This window comes from Mixophyes fleayi, chromosome 9, assembly GCF_038048845.1.
Source record: "Mixophyes fleayi isolate aMixFle1 chromosome 9, aMixFle1.hap1, whole genome shotgun sequence".
NCBI classification, from domain to species: domain Eukaryota; kingdom Metazoa; phylum Chordata; class Amphibia; order Anura; family Limnodynastidae; genus Mixophyes; species Mixophyes fleayi.
The window spans coordinates 14,184,740-14,204,851 of NC_134410.1; the positions used below are offsets into that span (position 1 = coordinate 14,184,740).

General features: G+C 41.5%; 1 pseudogene; it reads left to right on the forward strand.

Moving 5' to 3' along the window:
- Positions 1-4,091: 4,091 nt before the first annotated feature.
- Positions 4,092-13,199, forward strand: LOC142102018 (histone H3-like centromeric protein A; annotated as a pseudogene).
- Positions 13,200-20,112: the final 6,913 nt, after the last annotated feature.

Here is a 20,112-nt window from a genome sequence, read left to right on the forward strand (position 1 = left end):
ATTTTTAGATCCATGCTGGAGGGATAGTAGAAGGACAAGCTGATTGATTAGTAGGGTGGTCAACTCCTTAGGAGAGGGGAGCGGTAGACTAAATAGCATTTGTATGGAGTGAAGGGAGAGTTTGGGAGATTTGAGCATTTGTTTATCTGCGAGCTGATCTTTACACTTTAACATATTTAATATTCCACTTTTATCAGGGGCAGCACGGTGGCTTAGTGGTTAGCACTTCTACCTCACAGCACTGGGGTCATGAGTTTGATTCTCGACCATGGCCTTATCTGTGTGGAGTTTGTATGTTCTTCCCGTGTTTGCGTGGGTTTCCTCCGGGTGCTCTGGTTTCCTCCCACACTCCAAAAACATACTAGTAAGTTAATTGGCCGCTATTAAATTGACCTTAGTCACTTTCGGTCTGTGTGTATGTCAGGGGATTTAGACTGATGTGAGTTCTCTGTACAGCGCTGCAGAATTAGTGGCGCTATATAAATTGCTGATGATGATCTTTGCTCCTAGGTGAGTGCAGCCCACCTCATAAATGAATCATCCACCTCATAAGTTCTAGTCCATAAAACAATTCAGTCCTTATAAGTGTCTTATGGACTTGTAATAGAGTTTCTCACTCTTTGCTGGTATCGCGAGTAAGGGGCATAGAAGGCGAGAGAGATGATCACCTGTATACATTGTTAAAAAAATATGTTTTATATATAATAAAACACACTCTTCATATATAGCAATTATCCATGTCAATTTATATTTCTTCTAGTCCAGCCTGTTGTCCTGTACTTGTTATCTGTCGTTCCAGATCGCCTTGACTTTTTCTGGCCATTAAAGTTCCTCTGTCCACAAGGCCGTCACTACCTCTCATCCATCAGATTAAATGATAAGACACTGAAGTCTGTCAGGGTAGCAGGTCATGTTCTGCTTGTGTGCAGGACGCCGACTGTAATACTGATCATTGTTCCTGGCTGTGAATTATAAACACTTGAGCACATAACTCGCTTAGAGCTGGTGGAAGAAACTGCAAATAATGGAAACAGAATAGCCAGGTCCGTCCGAACACACATAGGGGAGCTGTATGAGCAACGTGCCAATGTGCACGGTAACCCAGAGCAATCCAACCAATCAAACGTTAGCTTTCATCGATCTATAGCACGCTAGACAATGAGAGCTAACTGCCGATTGGTTGCCACTGGTGATGGCATTTTTGTGTTTAGCTAGTAGGATGTTCTGGCAAAATGACCAATAAAACAAAGAGATCATGCACTACAACTACGGTTTAGTGTTACATGTTTGAATTTTCACATACCAAGTCATCAAACCATAAAACAAGATAATGTGATAACAACATACTAATACATGTCTAGACAATGCCGTTACCTCACTGCTCTGTCCTATCTGCATTATAATCCCATGCTATAACATTGCTGGTGCTTAATTGTTCTGCTCTTTTCTGTAATGAAATTTAGATTTTCCTGGATCAAACCTGCTTATTTTCATAAAAAAAATACAATTCCATAACTGTGTTCTGGATGACTGTGTGTGAAGCTGCACAGCCAACTGAAACCTCTTTTTTGTGTGATGGAAAGTTTCCTGTGCCCATAAATACCAACACATACCGTATTTCCCCATGTATAAGACGCACCTTTTGGGTCTAAAACCTGGGTGCGTCTTATACAGGGGTAGCGGGGATGCAGGGGGGGGGGGCTTACAGGTGCAGCAGGGTGAATCGAGGGGGAGCGGAGCAGCGCTACAGGGGCAGCGGGGGTGATCGAGGGGGAGCGTTACAGGGGCAGCAGGGTGGATCGAGGGGGAGCGGAGCAGCGCTACAGGGGCAGCGAGGGGGAGCCTGGGAGCGTTACGGGGAAGCGGAGGGATCGAGGGGGAGCGGGTCAATGTTACAGTGACATTGGCGGGGGGGGCTGAATCCAGGAGGAGGGGGACAGGCAGAGTGGCAGCAGGGATCCAGGAGGAAGGCGACAGGTAGAGTGGCAGCGGGGATCCAGGCGGAGGGGGACAAGCAGAGTGGCAGCAGGGATCCAGGAGGAGGGGGACAGGCAGAGTGGCAGCGGGGATCCAGGCGGAGGGGGAAAGAGGAACAGTGGCAGCGGGGGAGGTTGGGGGCTTTTTCAGGGAGAGTGTGGCTCTCCCTGCAAACCATTACACTCTCCCTGCCTTTTTTGACAGCTACTGTAATATTTTTTTTTTTCAAATTTCGGGGCCACAATTAAGGTGCGTCTTATACATGGGAGCACCTTATACATGGGGAAATACGGTACTTTTTTTCTCAACAAATACATTCAAATTATTTTATAATACACATTTGTGCAAACAGATTCATAAACTCTTGTACATGACGGTTCTGATTCATCTTTGGAGAAAACCAGTAGCTTGCGTTTAAAAAATAAGCCCGGAACTTGAGCGTATTTTTAACTGCATTCAAATAAAAGCGGATTTTAATATGCATTTCCCTGTATCTGAGTGTAAGTACGCTCTGCATGACTGAGTACTTGACGTATGTTAACAGACATAACAAGCTGCAGGATACACGCATGCATATAAAGTCCCATCAGCTCACATGCAAAAAATGTTTATAAATTAAATGAACAACTCATAATACTATAATCATTGATAAAAATATATACATGATAAACATAAATAAAGTTCTTAATGTGTACTGTACATACAATGAGGTTTTATAGTCTCACTTGCTTGCATACAGATCTGTGCTAGCTAGTGGCATTTACTAAAAGTCCACACTTACATCTGCCCTGTAGCTGGTGCAACAATACAGCTAAGAAAAAACAGAACTTATATGCGGCATCTGCGTGGGCCGGCTCATACTGTACATATCCTACATTCATCCGTCTTTCCCTCTCTCGTTTCACCTTTCAAGCCGTAGGCAGTCGAGTCATTTGCGTTCAGACATGAATTGCAGGCAATTGCGTTCATTGGTGTAAGGTGTTTCCGAGCCTGTGCACAGCTATTGCATGAAAGATACACTACACAAATGGACGTACGTCCGACCATGAATCAGGCCCAATATTATTTACTATTCTAAACTTCATTTCATTCATTAGACCTTGAGATATATAAATATGCTGCTGATGATATAACATTTTTCAAGGAGAGGTGGGCCCGGGATCAAAGATGGAGGGCAAAGACGGAGGGCACACAGTTCTTACAGGTGGCCCTGCCAGTCGTGTGTGTTAGAGAAATTAGACTGTCAGCTCCTAAGGGGCGGAGACTGATTACTCTGTACAGTGCTGTGTAATATGGAGACACTACAGCGCTATATACATAACACATAGATACATGTAAACATTGCTGCTGAGTGTAAATGTGAAATGTTCACACACTAATACTGTACCCCAGCGCCCGTGTATAATACTGTACCCCAGCCCCCCTGTATAATACTGTACCCCTGCCCCCCCCCTGTATAATACTGTACCCCAGCCCCCCTGTATAATACTGTACCCCAGCCCCTCCTGTATAATACTGTATCCCAGCCCCCCTGTATAATACTGTACCCCAGCTTCCTCTGTATAATACTGTACCCCAGTCCCCCCTGTATAATACTGTACCCCAGCCCCCCTGTATAATACTGTACCCCAGCCCCCCCTGTATAATACTGTACCCCAGCTTCCTCTGTATAATACTGTACCCCAGCCCCCCCCTGTATAATACTGTACCCCAGCCCCTCCTGTATAATACTGTATCCCAGCCCCCCTGTATAATACTGTACCCCAGCTTCCTCTGTATAATACTGTACCCCAGCCCCCCTGTATAATACTGTACCCCAGCCCCCCTGTATAATACTGTACCCCAGCTTCCTCTGTATAATACTGTACCCCAGCCCCCCCTGTATAATACTGTACCCCAGCCCCCCTGTATAATACTGTACCCCAGCCCCCCCCATGTATAATACTGTACCCCAGCCCCCCTGTATAATACCGGATAAGGACCAGAGGGGGAGCTCTGACATACAGCGCTGCGGAATATACATTGTATTGTGCATTGTGCTGTGCAATAAAGTTAATTGAGGGGGGAAAAGAGAGCAGTGCGTAGCCCCGCCCCAGTGTAGCCCCGTCCCATGTGCCGTCCCGCCCCAGTGTAGCCCCGCCCCGTGCGCATGGTCTTTTACATTTAAACCTGCGGAGTCCAGGAGGCTGAAGTGCGGTGACCCGTATGTGTCCTATAATGTTATATATACTGTGTGCTGTGTCCTATAATGTTATATATACTGTGTGCTGTGTCCTATAATGTTATATATACTCTGTGTGCTGTGTCCTATAATGTTATATATACTGTGTCCTATAATGTTATATATACTGTGTCCTATAATGTTATATATACTCTGTGCTGTGTCCTATAATGTTATATATACTGTGTGCTGTGTCCTATAATGTTATATATACTGTGTCCTATAATGTTATATATTCTGTGTCCTATAATGTTATATATACTGTGTGCTGGGTCCTATAATGTTATATATACTGTGTCCTATAATGCTATATATACTGTGTCCTATAATGCTATATATACTGTGTGCTGTGTCCTATAATGTTATATATACTGTGTCATATAAGGTTATATATACTGTGTGCTGTGTCCTATAATGTTATATATACTGTGTCCTATAATGTTATATATACTGTGTGCTGTGTCCTATAATGTTATATATACTGTGTCCTATAATGTTATATATATACTGTGTGCTGTGTCCTGTAATGTTATATATACTGTGTGTTATATACTGTATCATACACTGATATATATATATATATATATAAGTGTATAATACAGTATATCTATATATCAGTGTATGATACAGTATATAACATTATAGGCTACAGCACACGGTGTATATATAACATTATAGGATACAGTATATAACACACAGTGTGTATATATATATATATATATATATATATATATATATATATATATATATATATATATACTGTGTGTTATATACTGTATTATACACAGTGAATGTAATGAATTTAAAAGGGTCAGGTACAATAAGCTATGAGGTTGCAAGTCTTTTCGGGTAGCAATTAAATGTTTGGGAGCTGGGTAATAAGTAGAAGCTTATAAGAGTAAGTACAGGCCCCTGACTGCTGTTTTGACGGCCATCTGCAAATGTGATTTATTTAAAATAGAGATTCAGATCACATTAAATATCATTACATTTTGCATATCACACTTATACATTTTGATGCAACTTCTGGCCGGCAAGTGTCACTGTGACATTTGCAGTGTACAGAAGCTATTGGGCCAAGTGCTATACTTTAAATCACATGCATCTATTATTTATGTAGACATATTACATAGCAATTAAAAGTTCAGTCATTCACATCACTCCATGTCCCAGTGGAATTTACAACACACTAAAGTCACTTTTGCCTAAAGCCACACGGGGAGAACATACACAGATAGATAGGATTCATTGTTTTCAATGTCTATATCCAGGTATTTATGAAGTGTATGTTCTGTTGTCTGGAATAAAGTTATTTTTTTATGTTACGTTTGTTTAATTCCATTTCATGAAAGATCAGCACGTTCTCTGCTGGGGCTTTTGCAATGAATTAAATCTCCATTGATGTGGGGAAAAACAAACATCGGTGAGCTCTATTCATTTCAATGGCCTATTACTATGATCTTTTATTTTTAAAGTTGCTGATATATTATTTGCCATTGAATTGAGGGGGTAGTGACACAAACAAATGGTATACAGTGACATAATGTGCAGCAATCGCATCATTAATACAGTATAACCCACAGTGGCATGAATTAGTTGGGGGGAAAAAAAAAATCTGTTTCAGAAAACTCCTGTCATCATAAGTCCCAAAATCAAACCCACATCCTCTGTGGTGAGTGCCCCCTCATCCTCTCCCTACACTCTGTAAAATGGTACATACCTCCCAACATGTCTGTCCCAGGCAGCGGGACAGGGGCGTGGCCATTGTGTGATAGGGACGCCCCCAGATGACTGCCTAGCACTAGGCTGCCCATTAGATATCTCCATTCCCACCCACAGGAGCAGAGCTGTTTGAGGGATGAGCTTGTTTCTTTCCACCAATAGTATTGCTCCTGCCTGCTGCCACTATCGTATATTAATTGCAATTAACCGGGGTTATCTGTTAAAAAAATTTTTAATTATGAACTCTGTTTGCTGCTGGTGCAAGATCACATAAAATGTTATTTTGTAATTGCATAGTTGCTGAACCTGCTGTAAGTGTCTCTAGTGTAAGTGTTTAAAGCAGTGGTCAGGGAACAGGGGTAAATGACACCATATGGGGTAAAAATAAAATTCCTGGGGCTAATGCTGCCGATTCACATGCTGTCAGTTGGATTGTAGACCCCTTTAAATGTGAGATTGCTGTCGTACTAGAAGAGCCTCAAGGGTTGGCAGATGCACTTCTTGAGCTTCGATGCAATAATGAAGCATGTATTGCATTTGAAAACAAAGCAGATCTGTCATATTTTTGGATGGCAACAGCTGCAAAGGCATTTAAAATTGCACATGAGGAGGCAGTCAAAAAGTTGCTGCCTTTTGCAACAACCTACCTTTGTGAACAAGGATTTTCCACTCTAACGAACATAAAAACAAAGTAGAGAAATCGATTGGAAGCTGAAGACTGTATCCCAATTGCTCTGCCATCAAAATGCCCCAATATTGATGCTCTCGTATCAAAAATGAAGCAGCATCATTTCTCCAAAACCTGAAGTTTTGAAGTTGAAACTTTCAAAGAAATTTTGAATAGATCCAATACAATTTTGAATTCCAATAATTAATAATATATGATTTCCTTCCTTTCAAATCAAGGGGGTGACGTCGGCGTATCTAAACATATTTAGGGGTAAAAGAGTTCCCTGACCCCTGGTTTAAAGGATCTTTTCACTGAAGCCTTTTCAGCGCGTACAAGATGAAGGCGGAATGCGCTTTGTGTGTGTTAGTTTGGAAGCTGTCTGATGAATTATTGGGCTCTACCAAATAAATTTGGACTTGCCTTGCTAACCCATGCCCCTTGTTTTGTTTTGTAGGTTGCTGTAACCAGCAGAACTGTGACTAAGGAAGCAACGTGTTTTATGGTACGGATTATATATTTGTCGGTCATGTGTTCATTTCTGGAAGTGAACGATGAAACCCTCTCATCGCAAAGTTATTAAATTCATGATTAATTGTAGCTGCAACAAATCCAATCTATTCTATTAATGTATTCGGCATGCTGGTAATCTGCGGCAGCTGGCAGATTGATGTCTGCCTTTTCCTATTGGATGTTTTTCATTTTGTTTATATCTTTTATGTTTTGCATCAGTTGCATTTATTAATAGCGTTTTTGCAGATTTTCAAAACGCTCAGGCTAGCTGTGAATAATAACTTGGAGATCTTTTTCTATCTCTTGCGTATAAAACTGTGTTTAACAGAGCCCACAAATCAATATATAGATATCTTCTATTGGACCATGGAAACTAGTATGAGCGAGAGAAAAACCTAAATTGATACAGCTCATTTTAGAGGCGTCCAGTTACCTCTGCTTCAGCCCCTTTGTCTCAGAGGGTCCTGATGGAGTCATCTTTAGCCTGCAATGTCGAAATAACGCATTCTACCTTTTTGGAAAAATTCATGTGACCGCTCTACTCTTACAGTTTAGTATTTTACAGATTGGCGCTACAGTGGTAATTGCATGTGACGCGTTTCTTCCGCCATAGAAGGCGGTTGGAGTGCCAGACCAGTCGGAGAGGTTTAAGGCATGAGAAACCGCTTGCTGAACGCAACTCACTTTTGAGCAGTCCTCATTGACTGAAATGGGGCAGTGCTCATACTACCTAATTGAAGAATATTTTCTTGATCTCAGCCTTGCTAAAAGAAGGATATTTGCAGCCACACATAAATAGTTGCTCACCAGTCACCATCTCCCCCACCATCTTTCTTGCCAGAGACCCCATGGGTCTATAGTACTCTCCCTCACTGGAGCGCCATCAGATCGTCTCCAAACATCAACCACGGGGCAGGGCGGGGGCAATTAGTACTATGTCCGTTTCTAACTGGGGCTGATAGCCCGTTGCTTCAGTTGTGTCCAGTGGGCTCCTCAATCATAGTTTCCTACTGTGAGGGGGTCTGGTATTGGACCCCTGCAATTCTGTTTTGGGGAGGGTTGAAAGTCAGTGGGTAAAAATTAATTTGTCACACGGCATGTTCTCGAAGAAAATAATCATTTAGATAATCTACCTTAGTTGTATGTGGTTGGAAGAACTTTTAAGTGGTGTTTTAGGTGTTTAATTGAAGTGTCTGTCAAATTAGAACACCTTGGAAACTGCTTTATATTATATGATCTGCCAAACAGTGATTTGTTTCTGCAGGTTTTTGCTGTTATACATATCTTAAAATTATGGTGCGACAATCTGGAGCAAGCAAATCCCGCAGGAAGTCGACTCCTCCGAAGCGGGTGCCCCCCGCGGCCACATCCCCTCAAAGTAAGAATCAGTTGCCCTTTGTTTAAAAAATGTGGGATTGAGCTTTCATTATAAAAGAGGGAGACTCTAAAGCAAAATGTAAAAAACATTCCGCGGAGCAGGGTTTGCCCGAGGACTTTGACGTTTCCGGTCCTGCCCCGACCCCACTGCACAGCGGAATGAATGGTCATTGTCCCATCTCTATTCTTAGAGATGCGAATTGACACAGACAGTGCAGAATGGTGCAGCAAAAACAGAACTTGAAGATTTTATCGGTTGGACCTGTTCCACCACAAGACATGTCAGCAGGAAGATGAGCTTATTGCTACACAGTAGAACTGTATTTAATATTTTTGGCATAATGGGCTACAGAAACCAAAAAGAAGTGGATGTTAAGCTTTCTTTTACCACCTAGGGAAACCAGACGTGAGCCGCAGAGCGAGTTTGATCTGGATAAGGCGTTGCCGTCCGAGAACTCGGGCACTGATGGAAAAGCGGATGTACAAAAAGTCGACTAACCTGCTCATCAGAAAGGCCCCGTTCGCCAGGCTGGTGAGAGTTCATCTTCTCTGCATCCGGTTCTCTCACTTTTGAGTTTAATTTGTTTGCAGATTTTCTGTATAATTTCTGGATCTTCTTTTGGTTCAGGTGAGAGAAGTCTGCATGGAGTATTCCCGTGGTGTGCCGTACTCCTGGCAAAGCAAAGCGATCATGGCGTTACATGAGGTCAGGATCTTTATCTATAGAGAGAACCACACTGGCATCACTCCATTGGGAACAGTGATTATTATAGATTTGTAAGGTTCCACAGCGCCGTACAGTAGGGAAAACAGGACATACGTAAAACAAGGACATACAAGGTAGACAACATAAACACAGAAATTAAAACAAAGGGTATGGAGGACCCTGCTCATTAGACAGCTTACATTCTAAGTGAAAGAGGGCACAGCTGAGACAAGAAGAGGGAATGTGGCTCAGAGTTGAGTTTGGGATAGTTGTGAGGGTGCATTAGTGTGAATAGTATCGGGGATAAGGTAAGCTCTAAAAATAGAGATGGGTTTTCAGAGTGCGACTAAAGATTTGAAGGCTGTGGGACAGCTCGATTGGGCATGATAGGGAATTCCAGAAGTGGGGAGCAGCACGGGAGAAGTCTTGTAGGTGGGAGTGAGAGGTGGTTGCCAGAGACGAGACAAAGCGAAGGTCAGAGGTAGATCTAAGAGGGCGGGAGGGAGAGTATTCTAAAATAAGATGTGGTGTTGAGGGCTTTGTAGATAAGGGTGAGTAATTTGAGTGGATTCTGGAGGATACAGAGAGCCATTGTAGGGATTTGCAAAGTGGCGCAGTAGATGTGGAGCGGTGAGAGAGGAAGACTGATCTTTCTCTCTCCCCACATCTTGCAGCATTTAGGATGGATGGAATATATGGGTGTCAGAAATGCCAGATAGGAGGAAGTTGCAGTAGTCAAGACGGGCGATGATGAGAGAATGGATAAGAGTTTTGGTTGCATGTTGGGTCAGAAAAGGGTGTATTCTATCATTGTTTTTATTTTTGAAATATGTCTTGTATTCTAAGATCTGTAGTGGTCACACAGAGCTCAACAAATACAGTCACCAGAATATCAGGGTGAGAGTTATCTCCATGTTGTACTATTCATCACAACGTTCCATCGCAGCATTTTCGCCTTGGTCACGATGGGCCTGTAATGAGAAACCGCAGGTGTTGGAAGGCAGTAAAATGTGAGGAATGTAGTGAAATCACAAACTATATTCTCATTAAAATTGGTTTAGCCCAAAAATGTCTGACTGGGTGCACTTTAAAATTGTTTTGCCCTAGATTCTAGATATAATCACTATGACATGCTTGTACAAAGCATTGTTGCAGACCATGTATTTAACTGTGTTTATCTTTAGAAACTACTAACAAAAGCACAAGTGCCCAAAAAGAGACCCTGGGGTGTTGCCCATAGCAACCAATCAGATTCTAGCGATTGTTTTGTAGAATGTACTAGGTACACGATAGATGGAATCTGGTTGGTTGCTATAGGCAACACCTCCACTTCACCTACACACAATGAAAGCAGCATTTTGTTGGCTGAACCAATTTTCATGAGATAATCTGGAGAAGAGAGGTGACACCACACAATATACACAGTGTTCCTGATTCATTAAGGAAAGTAAGGAAAACAAATGAGTAAGTTTTCTCCTGGACAGAGGGGGTACAAATTAGTTTATTATTTTGCACATAAGATAAATACTGGCTGTTTTTTCATGTAGGACACAAATACTTGATAGCTTTATTTGTACACTGACATTTGAAGTTTATCTAGGACATGCCGTACCCCAACTATAAATCTGCCATCACATTTAAAATTTGCCTCCAACGCAACATGGTTTTGCCAAGGTGAAAAGTTACTCATTTTTTTGCTTTACTTTCCTTAATGAATCTGGCCCTAAGTGTCTTTTAGTGTCTAGTTCTTATTGGATTGATTGGCCTAATGATCTCTCGCTTTAGAGTGAGCTTTTCTCTTTCAAGAAAGGAGGCTCTCGCCATCCAGGTTTAAGAGAAGGCTGTAATCAAGGCAGGTTTAGAGGCTTTTTTTTCGTCCAGGCTTCGTTGCCAGGCACACGCAACCTTTTATTCTGTGTATTTGTCATGTATTAGTATAATGTTTTCATGACCTTTTCCAGAGCTTGAACTGTCTTGTGTGTTTGTCCTCCGCAGGCAGCTGAGGCCTTCCTTCTCTTGCTCTTTGAAGAATCTTACCTGTGCAGCTTCCACGCCAAGGGGTGACTCTCTATGTTAATGATATCCAACTGGCACGGCGAATTCCGTGTATAAACTCAATGCCCTTGACATTTTGCGTTTATATTGTTTTGAAGGAAAGCATCGGTCTGCCAAAACTGAATTTGCCAAGAGAATGTCTTGCTTGAAAAGAGCTGGCTGCAGGCTTTTTCAGTAAATACCCAGTGATGTGTTACGCTGACTAACTGAATCACAGTGTTACGGTAATTATAGAGGAACATTCAGCTATCAAGGCAAGGACTGGTGTTGTGTATATACAGAATGAGAGGTTTATGGTTAAATCAAGGTGTGCAACGTGAGAGGAGTAGCTTAGTGATTGGCATTTGTTGTATATACTGGTGTACTGCCAACTGGTGCAATCCTAAATCGGGGAGATATGTAGAACAAGTAGAAAATTGAGATGTTGAATAGCAAAACTTCTTAAGCTAAATAAATGATACTCTCAATGCTAATACATTAAGTAAACAATAGAACCAAAAAGAAAAAATGATTGCAAGGTGAATTGTAATGAATCAAGTTAAATGGAGTATTTTAGTAATGTATTCAATATGTCTCTGATGCTAGTTATTGGGTATAACATAAACAGATTTGACGCAACGTGTTTTGTCCCTAGTGCGGACTTTCTCAAAGGAAGTATTGTGTACTGAATCATGGCATTCTTTTATAGTAGCTCTCATCCTTAATGGTTTAATTTCCTCCTAATTAAGTGTTAGCTGTCATGCACAAGTGTTGCTGGTGTTCAAAGGACCAGAGTGATGCCTATACACATGTGGTTAATTAGGTGAAACGCGTTGGCCTGTCCATAGACATCTCCCCGATTTAGGAGTGCACCATTTGTCAGTACACAACTATATACAGTTGAAGAGCAATCACAACAAATTTCAATCCCTAAGCTAATCATCTCATGTTGCGCACCTTGATTTAACGTAAACCTCTCATTCTGTGTGTGTGTATATAATATATTATGCAGTCTCAGTCCGTGTTTTGATTGCTGAAAGTTCATACTTAATAAGAGTCCAGATAACTCTACACACTTTATCCCCTACAGTATAATATAAGGATATTAGAAGTTGGTGGGAAGACCTCCGTCTCCTGAGTGATTCTATACAGGTTGGGGAGCTTCTTGGTGGCGTCTAATACCCATATTTTACAGTGGGGCAGGAGGTTCCTCATTTCTCCTAATAACGCCATTACACATAATTGAACAGTGCTACATATAGACATTGTAGTATATTCACTGCGGGTTTGAAAAAGTGGAGATGTTGCCTGTAGAAACCAATCAGATTCTAGCTGTCATTTTGTAGAATGTACGAAATAAATGACAGCTAGAATCTGATTGGTTGCTATAAGCAACATCTCTACTTTTTCAAACCCACAGTTTTGTAAATATCCCCCCCAGAGTCTATGGTTACAGTAACTGACATTTAATTCTACTGCGTTCGAGTCGGCTTTGTAGCGCTCCTATGTAACTTGGATAAACACTGTGATGAAAGTAATGTTATGCCACCTCTGCTTCCATGTTAGTCTGTTGACGTTGTTATGAGGGCAGTAGGGGTTCCCACAACTGGGGCTTAGTTATAGGTGCATCTGTTTTATTACTTTAGAAGTTTACTAGCTATAGCAACCAATCAGGTGCTTGCTTCCATTGTCTAACCTCTACTAGTCAGATAGAAGCTAACAGCTGATTGGCTTGCTATGATGTTGTTGCCGATTTGTGCACAATTTTGGAAAGTCTTCACCTTTTATTGTACCCTTGCACAGCAGGGCAACATATAAGGATATAGGACTTTGGCAGGATCACCTTGCACTGAGGCGACTTCTAATGTTTCTTATGTTGTGGAGGGCATTGTGATACAAATTTACCAGTTGCCAAAGGATAAAAACTTGTTTTATATGTTTAAATTACTGTTATTAAACTATGTTTTACATTTCTTTGTTTACTTTGGGGTTTTTATTTATGAGGGAAAAGAAAGCTCTCCACATTGCTCCCCCGTTCCTGTGTAAATGGATTGTGTGTCTCTGACCGGATGTTCAATGAAGGTGGAGTGGAGGTCTCTCCCCTTGTTATATTATAGGCCATATAACCTCTGGCTGCAGGAAATAAAATACAATAAGGAATAAAGCAGATATGAACCACAGTGTAGGAACCACTGAGATTCTATAGGATTGTCCCTAGTATCTGGTTGCTATGGGCAACACCTCTACTTTTCCTTCTTTAGAAGCTTAGTAAATCTACCCCATGGTCTTTTAATAAACAAGAGAAATGAATATGAAGTAGTGAATATTAGGATCTATCTCTAGAAAACAATCATTAGGTTGAGTCTTGGGGGGGGTAAATGTATCAAGCTGCAGGTTTGAAAAAGTGGAGATATTTGGCTACAGCAACCAATCAGATTCTAGTAATTTATTTAGTACATTCTACAAAATAACAGCTAGAATCTGATTGCTTGCTATAGGCAACATCTCCACTTTTTCAAGCCCGCAGTTTAGTAAGTATACCCTTTAGTTTCTTACTTGCTGTGGCAGCCAAGGGGGGGGGGATAGCCACTAGTTAACAAAAGATAACATGAGATTTAAAATGCAGCAACAACAACACGCCTCTGCACCTTGTCCTCAAATAAAGCATTTAAGGAAAGTACACCCAGACTTTGCTTCTTTACAATAGCAAGTTCATATGACTTCAATACTATCTACCCTGAGACTCCCATCTCCATTATGTGTTCTCCTATTATATAGATATATACAATTGGCGCACAGCTTTCTCCAGCTTTTCATGCGCACTGGGAAACGCTGATTACTTGTGCTGGCACTGCAGTCAGCCTGTGTACAGCGTATTCGTTCTCCTGTGTCAGCTGTGCAGCGTTCTCCATCGCATATTCTATACAGGACATGAACTTCCGCACGCTGCGTTTAACTAGCTGGAAAATGCTGTGTTTGTTGGTTACCACAAGTCCTTTTGCTGCTCTCTGAGTAATAATAAGTTACACATGGCTGAGTATGTGTTTGGCACTGTTTAAATCAACAGAACTTTAAATATATTATTGCTTGTATTACATTCTTTTCACATTTGTACTTTGTTTTGTTTTTTAAACATTTATTCATTTGACTTTTTTTTTTGGGGGGGGGGGGAGGTGAGGGTGTGGATTGAATAGGAGGTGGCCAAAAGTTCTCATACAAGCCATGTTGTTCCTCTTATAATATTTATCATGACCACACTACATGTTATGAACCACCTCCCCTATGTACCGCTTTGTGTTGGGAGAGGGGGGGGGGGTCACCATTACTTAATTGCAGCTGTGCTTTGTCAGGACTGGAAGCCAAGAGAAAAGGTTACTGGCAGTGGAGACTGTCTGGATATATAATAAGTGCGGTGTGGATTGCGGTTTCGCCCCCTGTACTACACGTGATCACGGCTGTCTGATACTGTCCGGATGGGACATCGCTGGACATCCCCTTTAAGATTATTCTGCTCCCAAAGAGATGGAAGAATCTCCGTTGGCAATATTGTCTGATTTACACTGTAGTCTCTTATCACAGCTACTGTAAATTAATAACGGTAAAAAGAGGACAGGGGAAGGAGAGAAAAGAAGTCAACCAATAAGAGATATATGTATGGTATTAGAGATCAATTTAATCCTGTCATGGGGAAGGGGCTCCATAGTGTGTGATCTACGCATCCCAGGAACTAAATTGGAGTATCATGAATATCTCTAGATATATATTACATACTGTGAAGATACCGGGTTTATCTGGCCCAATGCTACCCAATTCACGCTGGCTGGCCACCCACTGGTGCCTTCCTATGCCAGGGAAGTCTACCCAGTACCTTCTAGGATTCGTATGGTCACTCAGGCAAAATGCAGTTATAAAAATACAACAGTATATTTATTGTCATACAAACAACACTAGAATATTCTGTACACACAGTAAATAAATGCCAAGCAGGATTACCACATCATCTGTCCCTCACCCCAATAGCTTAAGGAGCAATAGTCACCTGGCTGTCCAGACTTCATGACCCATGGATCTCTCTCAGCTGCATATATAGACTCTAGTTAGAGAACGACAACTCAAAAGCTAGATCTTGCACTCTTCATGAATGAAATCCCAGAATGAACACCCTTCCCCCCTGGAGTCATTCCTTATATCTCAGGTCTAATTTCCACAGTCTTTTCCCTCCCTGGGCAAACCCCTGGGTCTATTCTCCTTAACTACTGGTCAGTGCTGGACTAGGGGGGTTGGAGAGGGGAGTGAAGATGAGCTGTCCTTCCAGAGAACCTCCCCTGTTAGATAGCCTGTCTGGACTAGTCTGGTGTGAACAATGGACACTAATTAGTTTTCCTAATCCAGCACCTGGCAACCCGATCCCTACCCATAATCCCCCTGGCTTCACTTTAAAAGACAATGAATAACCTTACTGTAAGTCATCAATATACAATACACAACATACATACACACTCATTTCGTCACACATACGGTAAACTTGCTATATCTTATTAGTAAAAGGAGAGTTGGTGGTTGTGGTTTTTATTTTCTCGAAAGTAGCGCAGTTTGGCATTTTGTTGCACCTAAGATATATGTTCCTAATCTCAGTAAGCTTGGGTGAGTTTGGGATGTTACATGGTAGAAGAGAATCAGGTATGTCAATTTCCTTTATATATTCCTTCAGGCAATGTCATTCTGCCCATAGGAGAGTTATAGGACAGAGCCACCATATGTAGAACATAGTTCCTTCACCACTCCAAGGCCTCCAACCGAGAGGGGATGTTTTTTGGAAAGATACTAAGTACCAATGGTGATGTATTTTGCAAGCATTTAAGCTTTATCTAAAACAGAACTTTTTGAGAAGTTGTTTCTAACCTCAAGGTCAGACCGTCTCCCTTGTCATCTTCCATTCCATAGGTCTCCTTAGATGTTTGATTGTTTTAATATTATTTGATATAGGATTGATATTAGGCCTCTGGAAGAAGTTCTGTTTGAGCAAAAGAATTGGGCGGTATAGGGACAACAAGAGGCGTGTAGAAGTGTCTAAGTTGGGGTTATTGGTAAAAACAAGAGTTTAAATTATATAATTTTGGGAAGGATCATAGAGGGGCCAAATCAGAAATACAAAATTTAAATACATTAGGACCAAAGCAGCCACTTGCATTAATAATGGTCACCTTTTCCCATGTCTGAAAATTTGTTTCATATAAAGTCACCCAACCGTTTTGAAGGCTTTTTCTGCATCTAGGAACAGGGAGGTTGGCATTTCCACTAATTGGCTATATGATCAAGGTCACTGTAAGTCTTGTCTGCCAGGTATGAACCCTACCTGATCCGGGTGGACAGAAACGTCATCCCTCTGTTCAGTATATTTACTAACAGTTTTGCAAATAATTTAAGAGCAACATTTAATAATGAGGGAGGTCTTTAAATGCCACGGTTGTGGCAGGTTTGGGGATAAGTACAATTTTGTGGTGGAGTCAAATATAGAGCCGCAAAGGATAGAGTTGAAAAGTTCCAATAACATGGAAATAAGGGGTCCTGCAATTTTTTTTTTATAGTAAAAGCAAGTGAAGCCATCTGATTCGGGAGTCGTTTCAAGTTCTTTGATGGTTTGGTTAATTTCCTCGGCCGTTATCTCCTTTATTTTGGAAATTCTTATGAGGAATCTAGAAATTCCTTCATTCAGGACATTAAAATTGATGGATCAGCAATTTGTAAATCTAGGCTACATAGCTAGAAGTAGTAGTCTCTAAATGTGTGGGATATTTCTGGGGGGGGGGATAGTTTTAATTTTATAATTATTTTTTTTTGAGGTTTATCTCAATTTTTGGGCTACAAGTTAGTCCGCTCAGTCTCCTTGTTCATAGAATTTTTGGTGGAGCCACTGTAGTGTTTTGGCAGCTGCGATAAAATATTTTAGAGTTGGCCCCTAAGAACAATCCATTAAGGTCAGTCTTGCATTTAGGATGTTGTTGATGTTTTACGGTTAAGGAAGTAATTTGTGTTTCTGGTTCTTTTTATACATTGCTTACTCTGGTCCTGTCTAGCATTATGTGCCTGCTATAGGGTCAAGGAGGTATGTCAGGGATCTTATGTTCACAAGATTCTCTGATTCAGTCAGTGATTTTCCTCTGTTCCTATTTAAGGAAGAGAGTTTCATCTAGTCTCAATTTTGGGGAAGAAGAGATAAGAGTAGTGTGTATACATATTGTATGCTTTAAGGATATAGGATACTCCATTAAATTAGTTTTCTAGATACATTGCATGATCTAAATTGGAAAGAGGACGGACAAGATCGCTCAAATTTTAGGATCTAGTGATAAAATCATCTCTAATAATAAGTCCACCTTGAGGAATCTGAGTGAATTGTTGGAAAAATTCTGCAACGTAGACCCTCTTCTCCGTATACTGAAGCTCTAGTGATTGTAGTAAGCCCCAATTTCACAACTACGATATTGTCTACGAAAATCCACAAGGGAGATATCGGTTGTGATGGAGATTTTATTATGTATCAGAATGATAGTACCTCTTTTGTTTACAGTCAAATGATGCATATTATACTTATGTAAAAGTTTAAATAGAGAGGTTTGAATGGTGTCATAGGACCATGTCTGCTAGTAGTCCATTAAATTACTAGACCATCATTTTCTGTTTATTAGGAGGATTACGGCCATTCATGGTAAGAGACAAGATTTTTAGATCCATGCTGGAGGGATAGTAGAAGGACAAGCTGATTGATTAGTAGGGTGGTCGACTCCTTGGGTGAGGAGGGGAAGAGTAAATAGCATTTGTATGGAGTGAAGGGAGAGTTTGGGAGATTTCAGCATTTGTTTATCTGCGAGCTGATCTTTACACTTTAACATATTTAATATTCCACTTTTATCAGGGGCAGCACGGTGGCTCAGTGGTTAGCACTTCTACCTCACAGCACTGAGGTCATGAGTCTGATTCCCGACCATGGCCTTATCTGTGTGGAGTTTGTATGTTCTCCCCGTGTTTGCGTGGGTTTCCTCCGGGTGCTCCGGTTTCCTCCCACACTCCAAAAACATACTGGTAGGTCAATTGGCTGCTATTAAATTGACCTTAGTCTCTTTCGGTCTGTGTGTATGTCAGGGGATTTAGATTGTAAGCTCCAATGGGGCAGGGACTGATGTGAGTGAGTTCTCTGTACAGCGCTGCGGAATCAGTGGCGCTATATAAATAGCTGATGATGATCTTCGCTCCTAGGTGAGTGCAGCCCACCTATAATAAGGATATCATCACCTCATAAACTCTAGTCCATAAAACATTTAATCAGTCCTTATAAGTGTCTTATGGGCTTGTAATAGAGTTTCTCACTGTTTGCTGGTATCACGAGTAAGCGGTATAGAAGGCGAGAGAGACGATCACCTATCTACATTGTTAAAAAATATGTTATATTTTACACACTTCATATATAGGAATTATCCATGTAGATTTATATTTCTTCTAATCCAGCCTGTTGTCCTGTACTTGTTATCTGTCGTTCCAGATCTCCTTGACTTTTTCTGGCCATTAAAATTCCTCTGTCCCTCTGCCCACAAGGCCGTCCCAGGCCGTCACTACCTCTCATCTATCAGATGAAATGATAAGACACTGGAGTAGGTCAGGGTAGCGGGTCATGTCCTGCTTGTGTGCAGGACGCCGACTGTAATCCTGATCGTTGTTCCTGGCTGTGAATTATAAACATTTGAGCTGCATCTCTCCTCTCTTCCCAGCCTGTGATGTGCTTGACGTCTGTAGCCTTCGCTCAGTGCAGGCGGCCATTTTGTGTTCTGAACCAATATTCTGCTCCATGCGTCGGTCACGTGACCAGATCACAGTGAGTGACGGTCTGAATGTTGGTATATAATATATGGAGAATAAGTCTGCGTGGGGCGAGGGAAAATAATAATAAAAATAAATCTCGGCAGCGTACAGCAGAATGAAATGAAAAGGTGAGGTGTTGCCCATAGCAACCAATCAGATTCTAGCTCTCATTTATCTAGTAATGACTTGCAGTGATGCATACTGATTGTCACCGCACAGTGTTAATAAATAGACCCCATACTGTACCCTCTAGCACCATTTGACATCTCTGCTGCTGATTTAAACCACCACCCTCCATCTTCTGTTATTTCTTTCTGTACCCCTTGTTCTCTTTCAAAATTTGTCTTGATAAAATATCAATAAAATATATTTAAAAAGAAAAATAAATGCCAGCCCTGCAGCCAATTAAACTCTGCAGCAGCTTTTCATGTTGTCCAATGGGCGCATATAAAGGACAATTCTAAACAGTGCATTGTGGCTGATAAAGTGCACCTGTCACCAGTGTATAGCCAGTCCTTCAAAATACTTGTACGTAGCCCCCGTCGCTGTGTGTGTGGTCCTGGGGGGCATAGGTGGTAATGCCACAGCTCACCTGCACTGTCCTCTGCCCGGGCTAGCTCATGCCATGGATACAAATGACCTAAGGGTCCCCACACATCATCATCATTTATTTATATAGCGCCACTAACACACATGCAGGGTTTCTGCCATGTCTATGTAATACCACGGTCACACTGACCTAAAATACTGGGATATTGCCATGGGTGAGCCTCGACTCAGTATGTACGGGGGTCCCTCTGTCTTCACGGATCTGATGACCTGGGAATTAGATCCGGCATTTTTTCAGGGTTTTTCCCGACTCCGTCCGGGTAGCCGCCGCTGTGAACGGTGTGACCCGGGTCTCATCATCATCATCATTTATTTATATAGCGCCAGCAAATTCCGTAGCGCTTAACGATTGGGTCTCACAGAAAGGAGCTGAATGGGGGGTATTAGGGACGCTGGAACATGATATCTTTTAAATGCTGCAGAGGAGAA